The following is an 11,887-nucleotide window of genomic DNA, read 5'->3' as shown; positions in this document are numbered from 1 at the left end:
CTGGAGATACAGCTCAGCGGCTAAAAGTACTTGCTGTTCTTGCAGAGGGCTGGGTTTCAGTTCCCAGCGTCTCACAACAAGCTGTAGTTACCGCAGATCCAATGCCCTCTTGTGATATATCAAGTAAGCGTGGAATGATGTTGAATGAGAGTAGTCCAGAACTACTCCATTTTGGCGTTAAAATGCGTAACAAATGTATAACAAGATGTGTGTTATCATGTGTATTATTCATGTTCATATAAAAGGTTATGTCTAACAAAGTTTAGGTAGGTTTGGAAGCATGTCCATTAACGTGGTGCCAGTAGACCCCAGACTGTTTGGGGGGGATTTCCTAATTTTTTTCAATTCATATTTTTGTTTTTTAATAAAAAGGAAAGGAAGAAAAAAAGTCAAAATGTAAAATTTCTCCAGAAGCCTAGTGTGGAGCCCCGTGTGGCAAAGAAGATGTAGTGCCTTTCAGAATCGCCTTCCATGCCACCCCCTAGCGGGAGCCTGCAAAACCAGTGCCTGAGATCTTTTTTGTTGTTGCCATTCGTTATTTATTTTATGATTTACTTTTATTTTTGATTATGTATATGCACACATATGTATGCAAATATGTGTACTCATGTGCAGGAGGTCAGGGGTCGCAGGTCCTGGGAGCAACCTGGGAACTGAAGTTTTGTTCTTACTCTTAATAACTGACCCTCCTTCCCCAGCTCCCTGACTGTGCTGGCTAACTTTATGTTAACACAAGCTATAGTCATTTGAGAGAAGGGAATCCTAACTGAGAAAAACAAATGCCTCCATGGCCTTGACATCAGCACCTACCTTCAGGTTTCTGCCCTGCTTGAGTTCTTGAACTATTTCCTTCAATGGTGAATGGTGCTTTGAAGTGTAAGGAGGAGAAACCCTTTCTTCCCCCAAGCTCTTCTCATGGTGTGTTGCATCGTGGCAAGAGAAACTCTAAGTCACGGACTGAGATCTTAACTCTTCCTTTATCCTCTCCTCAGCCTGCATGGTCTGTAAGGGGTGTGAGAAGAGATAGAGCCATTAGAATACATCCTTCTTATTGTGTAAAAATTGAATTTACCCCGGGGACTGCCCTGGATGAGCACTTACTCTTAATATTTGAGGAGGCTGCTTCCCCAAATCTAATTTTCTTCTCTTCCTGCTAGCTCAGCTGTGTTCTGAGATCTCCAAAGTCTTGGGATTGCCTCTCAAAAGAATTACCTGGATCCCCTGACATAGAGTCCGTTCTTCAAAGGATGAAGTCCACCTCTTACCCTTACTACAGGGAACAGCTCTGGCATCTGCCCCAGCTCCTTTCCTGTTGTTTCTTTTGGTACTTCTTCCAAGGAGGAATTCCACACACACACACACACCCCAACGCATCCCCTCTGCTAGGGTGAGCCCATAAGTGGAACCGGTTTTATGATCTAGAGGAATGTTTTTAAGGAAAACACCTGGCAAGAGTACCATTGTAGAGGTGAGCACAAAGGAGGCGATCAGGGCCTATGGTTGTTAGCTTTGTTGCAAAGTCCTGGATTAAAAAAGAAAAGCCAAGACACCTCTCCACTGAAGAGCCACGCCCACATGTGGTTCTTACTTTCTTCAGCTTTTCTTTGGAGAAGCCCACAGCCACGCTCTCAGCTGTGGTTTGCTTTTTCCTGAGCATCTATCCTTCTGCTAACCTTTGTGTCTAAGCTGATATTAAATATCTTTATTAACTCCAACTCTTCTCTTTTTAAAAAACAAACAAATAAACAAACAAAGGGCCAGGGCTAGAGAGATGGCCCAGGAATTAAGAGCACTGTCTGCACTTTTCCAGGACCTGGGTTTAGTTCCCAGCACCCACATGGTGGCTCACAACTGTCTATAACTCCAGTTCCAGGAGATCTGATACCATCTTCCTACCTAAAGACACCAGGTGTGCACATGGTACACATACCCACATGCAGGCAAAACATTCATGCATATAAAATGAATAAATCTAAAGCAACCAAAGTCAGCAAATATTTTAGAACAAGCCCCGTTAGCCTGGGAGGTAAAGTCCAAGGGTCTCACAGTGGTTATGAGAATGTAAACAAATAACCACACAGAGTGACCAAGAGCTTCAACTGTGGGTAGCAAACCTCTATGGGGTTGTGTAATTGAATGTGGGGATCTTGAAACCTTTTTAACAGTGAACAGTTTCTGAGTGCATGAAGACCAAAAAATTAATTCATGGAGACCCGAGAGCCTGGAAACCTGCAGCTTCTGCTGTTAACTGCCAGAGATTCTTGATCAAGTCAGCCAGTCTCCCAGGGGTCTCTTTGTCTCATGTGTAAGATGTCACCCTAGAAACATACTTGATACGCCTTGCTTTTTTTTTTTTTCTTTTTGAGACAGAGTCTTTCTATGAAGGACTGGAACTCCCAAAAATCCACTGCCTCCCTCCAGAGTTCTGGGGTTAAAGGCTATGTCACCACACTCAAGAGATACAAACTTGCTTTAATACTTGGCCCAGTTGAAGCCTAGTACTTCATTCCTTCTATGGTGGCTTAATTCAGGGCTTCTTAAACTTTTAAAAGTTAAAAGCATTTTTATTTACATATATGGGTGTTTTGCCTGCATGTGTATTTGCGCACCACTTGCATGCTTGATGCCTTCGAAGGCCAGAAGAGGGCATTACAGGCCAGTATTCTTGGCTGCACATTTGACTCTGAATTAATTTTTTGTCTTCAAGCTCTCAGAGACCTTTCATTGTTGCCAAATGTTTGAGCACCTCCCGTTGAGTTTCAAGAGCCTCTCAGTCAGTGACAACCGTGTAGAGAGTCCATATCTGTTCTTTAGGAAGCTGTGGCCCAGTTGTGGTCACTCCGTATGATTATTTGCTCATAATCTTATGTTCCCTCCCAGCCCTGCCCCAGTGTAGTACAGCCTGGTCTTGAACTCATGATCTTCCTCCTTCAGTCTCCCAAGTGCTAAGATTACAGGCTTGGTACACCATCATTCCTGGTAGGCCAGTCCAGTTCATTTTGCCTGAAGTAACTGCTCATAGTGCCTTGGAGAAAAGGCCATGCTTCTGCTTAAGGACAAAGAGGTGTTAGTCTAAGGACTCCATCCCATTGCTTCCTTAGTAATTGCCTGCTTCCTTGAGGACATAGCATCCAGATAGGCTGTTGCTTGGATTTAAAAGACTTTTTGTTTTTTTTTTTTTTTTTTGAGTCCTCCAAAGGAATTATGGAGGAGGGGATCTGGTTGGGTCAGTTCTTGCCAACCAGTGCAGGGCAGTTGGGCAGTTGAAAGCAAGGTCCTCAACAGGTGGGAGGCCAGAATAGCAGTCAGGTACTTTGCATACATGGTCAGTAACTTTATATAGAGAAAATTACCTTAAATTACTTTCTTTCAAAGGGAGCCGTGGGCGTGGGAATCCTTTAACTTTCACAGACCTCCTCCAATTTGTAACCCATGGTTCACTCTCTCCTGTTGAGGATGGATATTTCGCTAAGTTATGGAAGAACCACAACGTGCTTATCTTTTTATCTCCCAAGACTAGCCAACTGTATAGCATAACTGATAATACGTAAGAGATGTACGAGTTTAACTATGTCTTGCCGCTGTGGAGATGACTCAGTGGTACAGGGCACTGACTGCTCTCTCTGAGGATCTGGGTTTGGTTCCCATCATCCACGTGGCAGCTCACAGTCATCTGTAACTCCAGTTGGAAAGGGTCCAACACCTTCTTTTCACCCCATAGCATACATGTGGTATTACAGACATACATCTAGGCAAAACACCTACACACGTAAAATAAAAATTAAAAATAAATGAAGGTTTTATATCTTTTTCTTCAAAATGGTAGGTAAGACTTTATAGAATAGATAAAGTTTGAACTGTATCTTGTAGGATAGGCAGAGTTTTAGTAGCAAGAGTTTCGGACCAGAGGGTGCTAATAATGGTCGGAGCCTGGGAAAAACTCAAGGCAGAAAGAAAGAAAGTATTTTAGAAAAGGGGAAAAGTCCAGGGTGGCTAACACTGGAACAATAGAGGATATGGGCCACTAGATAACTTTCACTATAAGTAAATACTGGAAAAGACGAACTTATCACAGAAAAAAGTTTATTTTGTCCTAATTAATTTTATTATGTATGCATGTTTGTGTGGAAATATATGTGTGCTATATATATTTACATATATATGTATATATATACAGACAAAACACATAAAAATATATACATATACACACACAAATATATACATATATCCACACAAACATGTATATATGTATGAGTGTATTTGTATGTATGTGTGTGTATGTATGTATGTATGTTTGTATGTTTATGTATGTGCATACACCTGCTTGTGGAGGCCAGAAGAGGGTGCCAGATTCCATGGAACTGAACTTTCAGGTCCTATAAATCAAACTCTGGTCCTTTGCAAAAACAATTAAGTGCTCTTATCAGATGAGCCACCTCTCTGGTCCTTTGGCTCACAATTTTAGAGTTTCTCTTCATGACTGGGAAGATTTGCTGCTTTAGGCAAAATGGAAGTTCACAGAGAAGTAAATCCATTCACCTCATGGCAAGGAAATCAGAGTGAGGAGAGAGCTAGGGTGCTGTAGTAACCCTTGATCTTAAAATTTCCAGCTTGCTAGTTTCTACCTCTTAAAGGCACCACCATTTCTCAATTAGACCATTCTGGTGCCAAGCCTTTAACTTCATGGCCTTTAGTGGACATTTAATCTCCAAACTATAGGGATCTGAGAGGCTGGGGGTGTGATGTCTGTGGCTGTGTAGCTAGGAAGCATTCTATGCCAGTGCACTAGAAAAGTGAGTATATAGGGATGGCTCAGTAATTAAGAGCACTTGTTGCTATTGGAGAGGACCCAGCTTTGAGTCCCGACACATACATGGTGGCTCATAACCATCTCTATCTCCAGCTCTAGGGGATCTGATGCTGTATTCTGACTTCCTTGGGTGTTAGATACACAAATGGTACACATACATACATGTAGACAAAACATTTTGCACATACAATAATATGGATAAATATAATATAAGATAATAATTGTGCTCATTTTATATCTGAAATGAAAGAGCCCTTTAATTGGACAAAAAGGGGAAAATGTTGTGGGTTTCCCTGGTGCTGTTTGTATTCTGATGTTAATTTTGCTTCCTCAAGAGATGGCCCCGACAAGAAATGGATCATGTTCTCAGATGATTTCATGTGAACCTTCTCCCCATTTGAACTGGTCAAATAAAGACTGGAGCCTGTAATTGGGCAGTGGAAGGGAAAGGTGGGGCTGGAGGTTTTAGAGAGAGGGGTGAAGAGAGGAAAGAGAGAAAGACAGAGAAGACAGGAAGAGGAGGTGGAAGGAAGATGGAACAGAACCATATGGCCCAGAGAAACTGCAAGTAGCAAGAGATCTCACAGTTGGGGAATAGAGTAGCGTAGTGGTAAGTCTGCCCAATCTAGATATATAGCTTATAAATATTGTAACTGAATTGTGTCGTTTTTGCTCAGGCTTATTGGGGTTGGAGATTTACTGCAACAATATAAAAAAATTAAAAATTGCCATATGTCCTGTAGTGACTTTTGGGGCCAAATGTGTTGAGTTGTCACATTGTAACAACCCTTGTAATCGTGCAGTCTCCTATATAAAACTTCCATGCTTGTTTGAATTTTAAAAGATTGTTTGGTGGAAGCTCTGGAGAGATGGCTCAGTAGTTAAGGGCACAGGCTTTTCTCTTCCAGATGACCTGGATTTGATTCCTAGCATCCACAAGTGTGATGCTAATTCTGGGTCTCCTGCATTCCTTTCTGGCCTCTACAATCACCAGTCATCAAGGAACAGACATACACACAGGCAAAAAACCAAAACCAAGACCAAACCCCCCCCCCAAACAACATAATAAAAATATAAATTTTAAAAACTTTTATTGAGTCTTTGTGAATTTCACAGCACACACCCCAATCTCACTCATTTCCTCATCCCTTTGTATCTGTCCTCTGCCCTTGCAACCTCCACCCCCCGCCCCCCACAAAGAAAAGAAAGTAAGATAGAATAAAAAAAAAAAGAATGTCACTGTGGAAGCTGTGGTGTTCATGGTGTGCTCCACAGACACCCTTTTGTCCATGTTCTCTTGCAGATGTTCATTGCAATGACTCTTTGGTCAGGTTTTAGGCCTCTGGCTTCTGTGATAACTATCAATACCAGAACCTAACTGGATTCCTCTCATATAGCCTGTTGTTGCTCTGTGTCATGGAGATCCTGCGATTTTGGATCTGCAGGACCTGCCCTTTCATGCACTTCAGCAGTCCATAGATGGGATAGATGTTAGGGTGTGCCAACCCAACGCCCTGGTTCTGGGCCTGGGGGGTAGCTGAGTTGATCAACTTACCAGCTCTCTTGTACCTATACCACCAGGGAGAGCTCTTCAGCACTGACTGCCCCAGCTAGCTCACCCAATGTCACAGCTAGCAAGGGACAGGGGCAGCATTCTCATGTCCTTGGGGCCAGCTCACCCACATATTTGCCACCAGGGCCAGCTTTACCGTGATACCCAGGTAAGATACAGGAAGGCCCTCCCTCCCAAGTGCTGCAGCTGGTGAGAGGCAAGGCTAGCTTTCTTGCCTGCAGGCAGCAAGGTAGAGAAGGGCATCTCTCCCTTGCCCATGCCATCCATGCCAGGTCTCTTGTACTCACACTCTTGGGGCTGGCTCAACTGTGCCCCCCCCAATCAGGGGTCAGCTCTACTGTGCATAGTGCCTCAGGCTGCAGGCCAGACTAGGGACATCTGCATGGCCTTTGGTGTTAACACGGGCCTGGGACACCAACATAGACCCTGGCTGTCATGAGACCATGGACCCAGACATGGCCGCCAGCAGCAGCATGCGCTCATATGTCCCCATGGCCTAAGGTGGCAGCTCAGGCCACTCAAATCAGCATGAATTCCCCCCCCCCCCCCACCAAGGTAGCAAAGCCCTCAGATAATCTACATGCTCTCTGGTAGCAGCCCAGAGAATGGACATCTACTTGGCCTTTGGTGATAATGTGGGTCACAGACATCAACACAGACCCCAGCTGCACTAGGACCATGGGCCCAGAAGGACCATGGCCCTTAGTGGCGCCTGGACCTTACCAGGCCCTCCTCATATCTGCCTGTTTGTCATTGTCCAGCTCCACCTTTCTCTAGTGTATGAACTCTGTGGCTCCACTTTCTTTCCCATCTCTCCATCCTCCCATCTTTTCCGTCTCACACATCCATCCACAGTGGCACCCACAGCAGGTGCTTGGTTGTCTTTCTTCTGGCCTCCCCTGGCCACTGTGACCCAGGTGGGTGCTTGGGTCCAAAAATATAATCTTTTAAAAGATGGTTTTGGTCTAGAGAGATTGCTCAGTGGGTCAGAGCACCTGCCGTTAGAGGCCTGTCCATGGAGCTTCAGTCTCTGAAACCTACATGGTAGGAGAAAACCAGCTCTCCCATGTTGTCCTCTGACCTCCACATGCTGCTATGGCATATAAGTATGTGGGTGTGCATGTGTGTGCACACACAACCCCTAAATCAATCATTTATTCAACCAATCAATTAATGTAATAAGATTTTAGAATTTTTAAGTTTTGATTTATTGACTACTGGAAATATCAATGATACAGTGCTTCAAGAGCCCTCTCTTGGGCTGGAAAGATGGCTCACTGGTTAAGAGAACTTGTTGCTCTTTCACTGGGCTTAGGTTTGATTCCCAGGACCCACATGACAGCTAGCAACTGTCTGTAACTCCAGGGGATCTGTCACAAGTGCACGCGCACACACATGCACAAAAATACACATAAAAAACTCCTCTCTTGTTTCTACATCTCTAGATGTTCTGGGTACTGTCTTGGAGAGCCATAGTCTGAGAAACATAGCTCTGAGGTATTTCAGATGATGTGCAATTTCCATCATGATGATACCTACCACCCTCAGACCACCTGGAAGTAAGACTTTTGATGTAACTTTGAACCAGGAATGAGATGGGCATATGGCATGTGTGGAAGAAAATCCTGATGCCCATGTTTGTCTTTTCTTCTTTAGAACCCTCTGTAGTCAATTATTGTGACAGGCTGATGCCTGAGCCTGAGTACAAGGGTGTCAGTAAGTGACAGCTGCGTAGGGGGTAGCCCATCCTAGGGCCTCTACATTCCCCAGGAATAAAACTCTGAGCATCAGGAATTCAGGATAGAACCCCCTGCTAGTTCAGGCTTCCTCCACAGGGCAAAGGCTTTAGGCCTGAGCTCTCCAGGACAGAAAAGGGGCCACTTTGCTCCAGCAGGCAGGAAGAATGTCATAAGAGAATAATCAGGTGGGTCTGTATTTAAGTAAACTTCAAATGTGAAAAAAATTCCAGACACATGAAAAAGTATCAGTTTGTGTTTAGATTTTTTAAAAAGTTCAGTAATTTCCCCATAACAAATATCATTTAAGCTCTAAATTAAGACAATGCTTCTTAGAAGAAGGAGATTCACAAGACTCAGGAAGCTAATGAAACTTACAAGGCCCAGGAAGCCCACCAAGTCACAAGACTGATAGGTCCCTCCCCTAAATTGAGACAAGCAGTAACTGATGCTGTGGGGAGGGAGCACAGTCTCTGATGATGCTGACTGCAATGTGTGCAAGATCTCTAGGAACACAGCTTCTCTGAGTCCTCCCCACGTTAGTGTGGTTATCTGGTGGTACAGCTGTGTCTGAGTCCTGTGTATGATCCCAGTAAACTCACTGGCTCACCAATCTAGACTAGGGTGGAAGAGTTCTTTGGTATTATCTCTGGGGGTGGATAGATGTTTGTTCATATCTTCTCAGGAAAAGTCACGTAATGACTAAGTTCTTCATGGCTTTTAAGAATAATGGCCTTGGTACAAAAAGTTGAGTTTTTCCACTGAGTAGTTCGGGAACACCACTGTGCAGAGTTCAGTGCGCCCCAGCAATGACATTCATAATTATAATAGGGACAAGCTTATTACTCAGCTCCTGACTCATGTTTACAAGAGATTTTGAAGTTTTATAAGGCTGGCCATTGAGTCATCAAGTTTTGATGACCTCATAGTCAATACGATACTGCTTTATAACTTTTAGAGTGGGAGAAGGATGTCACATCAAAGGCTAGTCAGAAGGAGGACTGCTTTGCAGGGACCCTCTCCAGCTTGGGTATAGACAAACCTGCTCAGCAGGAATTAGTCATGCTTCCATGGCGTTCTTAGTGGGTCCTATGGCTGGTCTGAAGTATGCAGGGCAGGTATAGAGTCAAGGTGCCTAAATCTTCTAATCCCAAACTCATGGATTATGGTTTTCTAAAGATTTTTTTTATGGCATTTATCACTGCTGAGAGAGATTGGGAGGTATAGTATTGGCCCTAATTATAGAAACATGGAACAATTTTTATATTCATCTGGGCGAAAGACTATCTGAGATCACAATTGACCTAGGAAAACAGGTATGCATGGTCACGGTTCAGCACAAACTGCTCAGACTTAAGCAGAAAGCCATAGCCCTTGCCTTAAGAATCTCATTGTGTAGCAGTGTGCAAATAAACATTAAGAGGATGAATGGGAGGTTTGGAGAGATGGCTCAGCAATTCTTGCAGAGGATTCGGGTTTGGCTCTCAGCCCCCACATGGTGTAATTCTAGTTCCAGAGGGATGCAACATCCTCTTCTGACCTCCACAGAGATAAGGCATGCAAATAGTGCACAAACAATGCAGGCAAAACATACCTGTTCATAGAGTAGTAAATATTAAATAAAACCTACCATTGTTTTAGAATCTGGGATTCTATACTTGGATCTGGGAGTGAAATATGGAGCAGACATTTACATTTGACAAGATTACCCTTAGAGTTACACAGACAGTTGCTTTGAGGGAAGGCTAGCAGATGTTAAAGGTGAAGACAGAAGGCCAGGTGAGACAGAGAGAGGATGAATTGGAGTCGCCAGCTGCCCAGGAAGAGTGGTCCTGATAAACAACCCAACAGCGTACCAGATCAGCAGCAGGAAACACCCCCCATGTATTAAACATACATAAAAAGAAGAAAGTAGGCAACATTGAATTATATTCTACATATTGTAAACTACAAAAGAAGCTTTCCTAGGAATTTTCTTAGGGAAATTTCGTAACAAGACCAAGGTCAATATAGCAGAAATATAAAGCATATATAAGTTTTATTTTATTTTAAATTACATTTATTATGTGTGCTCACACACACATGTGGGTGACATATGTCACCCACCATGGCACATGTGTGGAGGTCAAAAGACAGCTCACAGCAGTCAGTTCTCTCCTTTCCTTATGTGCGTCCCTGGGATTGAACTCACTTCATCAGGCTTGGTGGCACCAGTCTTTACCTGTTGAGCTATCTTGCTGGCCCCATATTTAAGTGCTAATGTACAAACACCAGTTAGGAGAACTAAAAGAAAAACATTCAAATACCTAGCCATGATGAGTGATTTTCACAACTCCTCCATATAACTGATAGGATGAATAAAGATCAGCAAAGATGAAAGACTTGAAAACCACAATTGATTCTATTTAACTTACAAGTGTAAGATGAAACCCAACAGTTGGGAAGATAATCCTACTTCAGTGTATAGAGACAAAATACTTACCTTAACTGACAAATCGCTGAGCCAGCAAGTCGGCTTCACTAGCTTTTGGAGGGCGGAACCAGAAGCGTACATTCTTGGTGTAGAATAGACTAGAAGTTAGTAACAACAACATGAGGAGACTGCATAAAATGTTTGAAAAGGGGCTAGAGAGATGGCTTCACCAGTTAAGAGGACTTATTTTATAGAACTTGGGTTTAGTACCAGCAAATTGGATTGAAAAGCTAGTAATACAAGAGTAGAAAAAGAGCTAAGCTGTTGAATTATAGGCGTTTCCACTTGGGGCTCAGGCTGGCCAGGAGGCAGGCTGCGGGAAGTTTTGACTGCGTTTACCCCATGCCTGTGTTGGGCAGGCACCAGTCTATGGGAAGCTGCAGGACCCGTTCCGGGGGTGGGGGAGCGCAGTCTGAGGTCCCTGGGGTCTGCCGGAGCCTCTGGATGCTGTAGAAGAGCTGAGAACGGAGTAGGGGCCTGCGGGCTGGATCTATCGGGGTGCCAAAGTGGAAGAGAGGGGAGAGTCTGAGAGTCCTTGGTTTGTTCTCAGGGCCGCTTGGCTTGGTGGAGGCCACAGCTGGGAGTACTGGGAGGCCTGCAGCAGGAGATCTTTAGGTGAAGACCTGCTCCTTTGCTCTCCATGGCAGAGCCCAATGAAAAGCGACAGTCTGTGGTTTTAAGGCATTTATTGTCATAGCAGAGATTGCTGATGAGTAAAACCGTATCCCACTTTCTCAGGGCAGGCCTGAGGTTAAATACCTTTTGCAGGGAGGAGTGTCTGGGAAGGGGAGTTTATTGGCTAAGCCTCCAGGCCTTTAGGTACCTCATTAAAAGGGAGGTCTGTCCTGAGGCTAAGTGACCTGTGGTCACATCCTGTACCTGTGGAGGGGCTTGGGGCATTGCCCTTAGGTGACTGATGGCCACAGACCTCTGGAGAGCTGCAGCCTCGTGTCAGGAGCCTGGTGTCCAGGAGAGTGGCAAACCATCTACCATCCCTTTCAGGGATATCCCTTGCAGGGTCACTGGGTTTTCCAATCTAGCTCAACCAAAAACCAAGCTGCCTTTCATGGTCCTACACTAAACCAAACCCAATGAACCTCAGGTTCTTACCGAGTTTAAGGTCAGCCTGAGAGACCTAAAACTCTGTGGAAAAGACAAAAACATCTGACCAAGGAAATATAGAAAACCAAATGTTTTTATATCTGCTAAATATTAGATTCAAGAATTGAAAACCTCAAGCCGGGCGTGGTGGCGCAGGCCTTTAATCCCAGCACTCGGGAGGCAGAGGCAGAGGC

This window comes from Mus caroli, unplaced genomic scaffold, assembly GCF_978045245.1.
Source record: "Mus caroli unplaced genomic scaffold, Mus_caroli_1 scaffold_7, whole genome shotgun sequence".
In the NCBI taxonomy this organism is placed as follows: domain Eukaryota; kingdom Metazoa; phylum Chordata; class Mammalia; order Rodentia; family Muridae; genus Mus; species Mus caroli.
Note: the sequence above shows the minus strand (reverse complement) of the source record.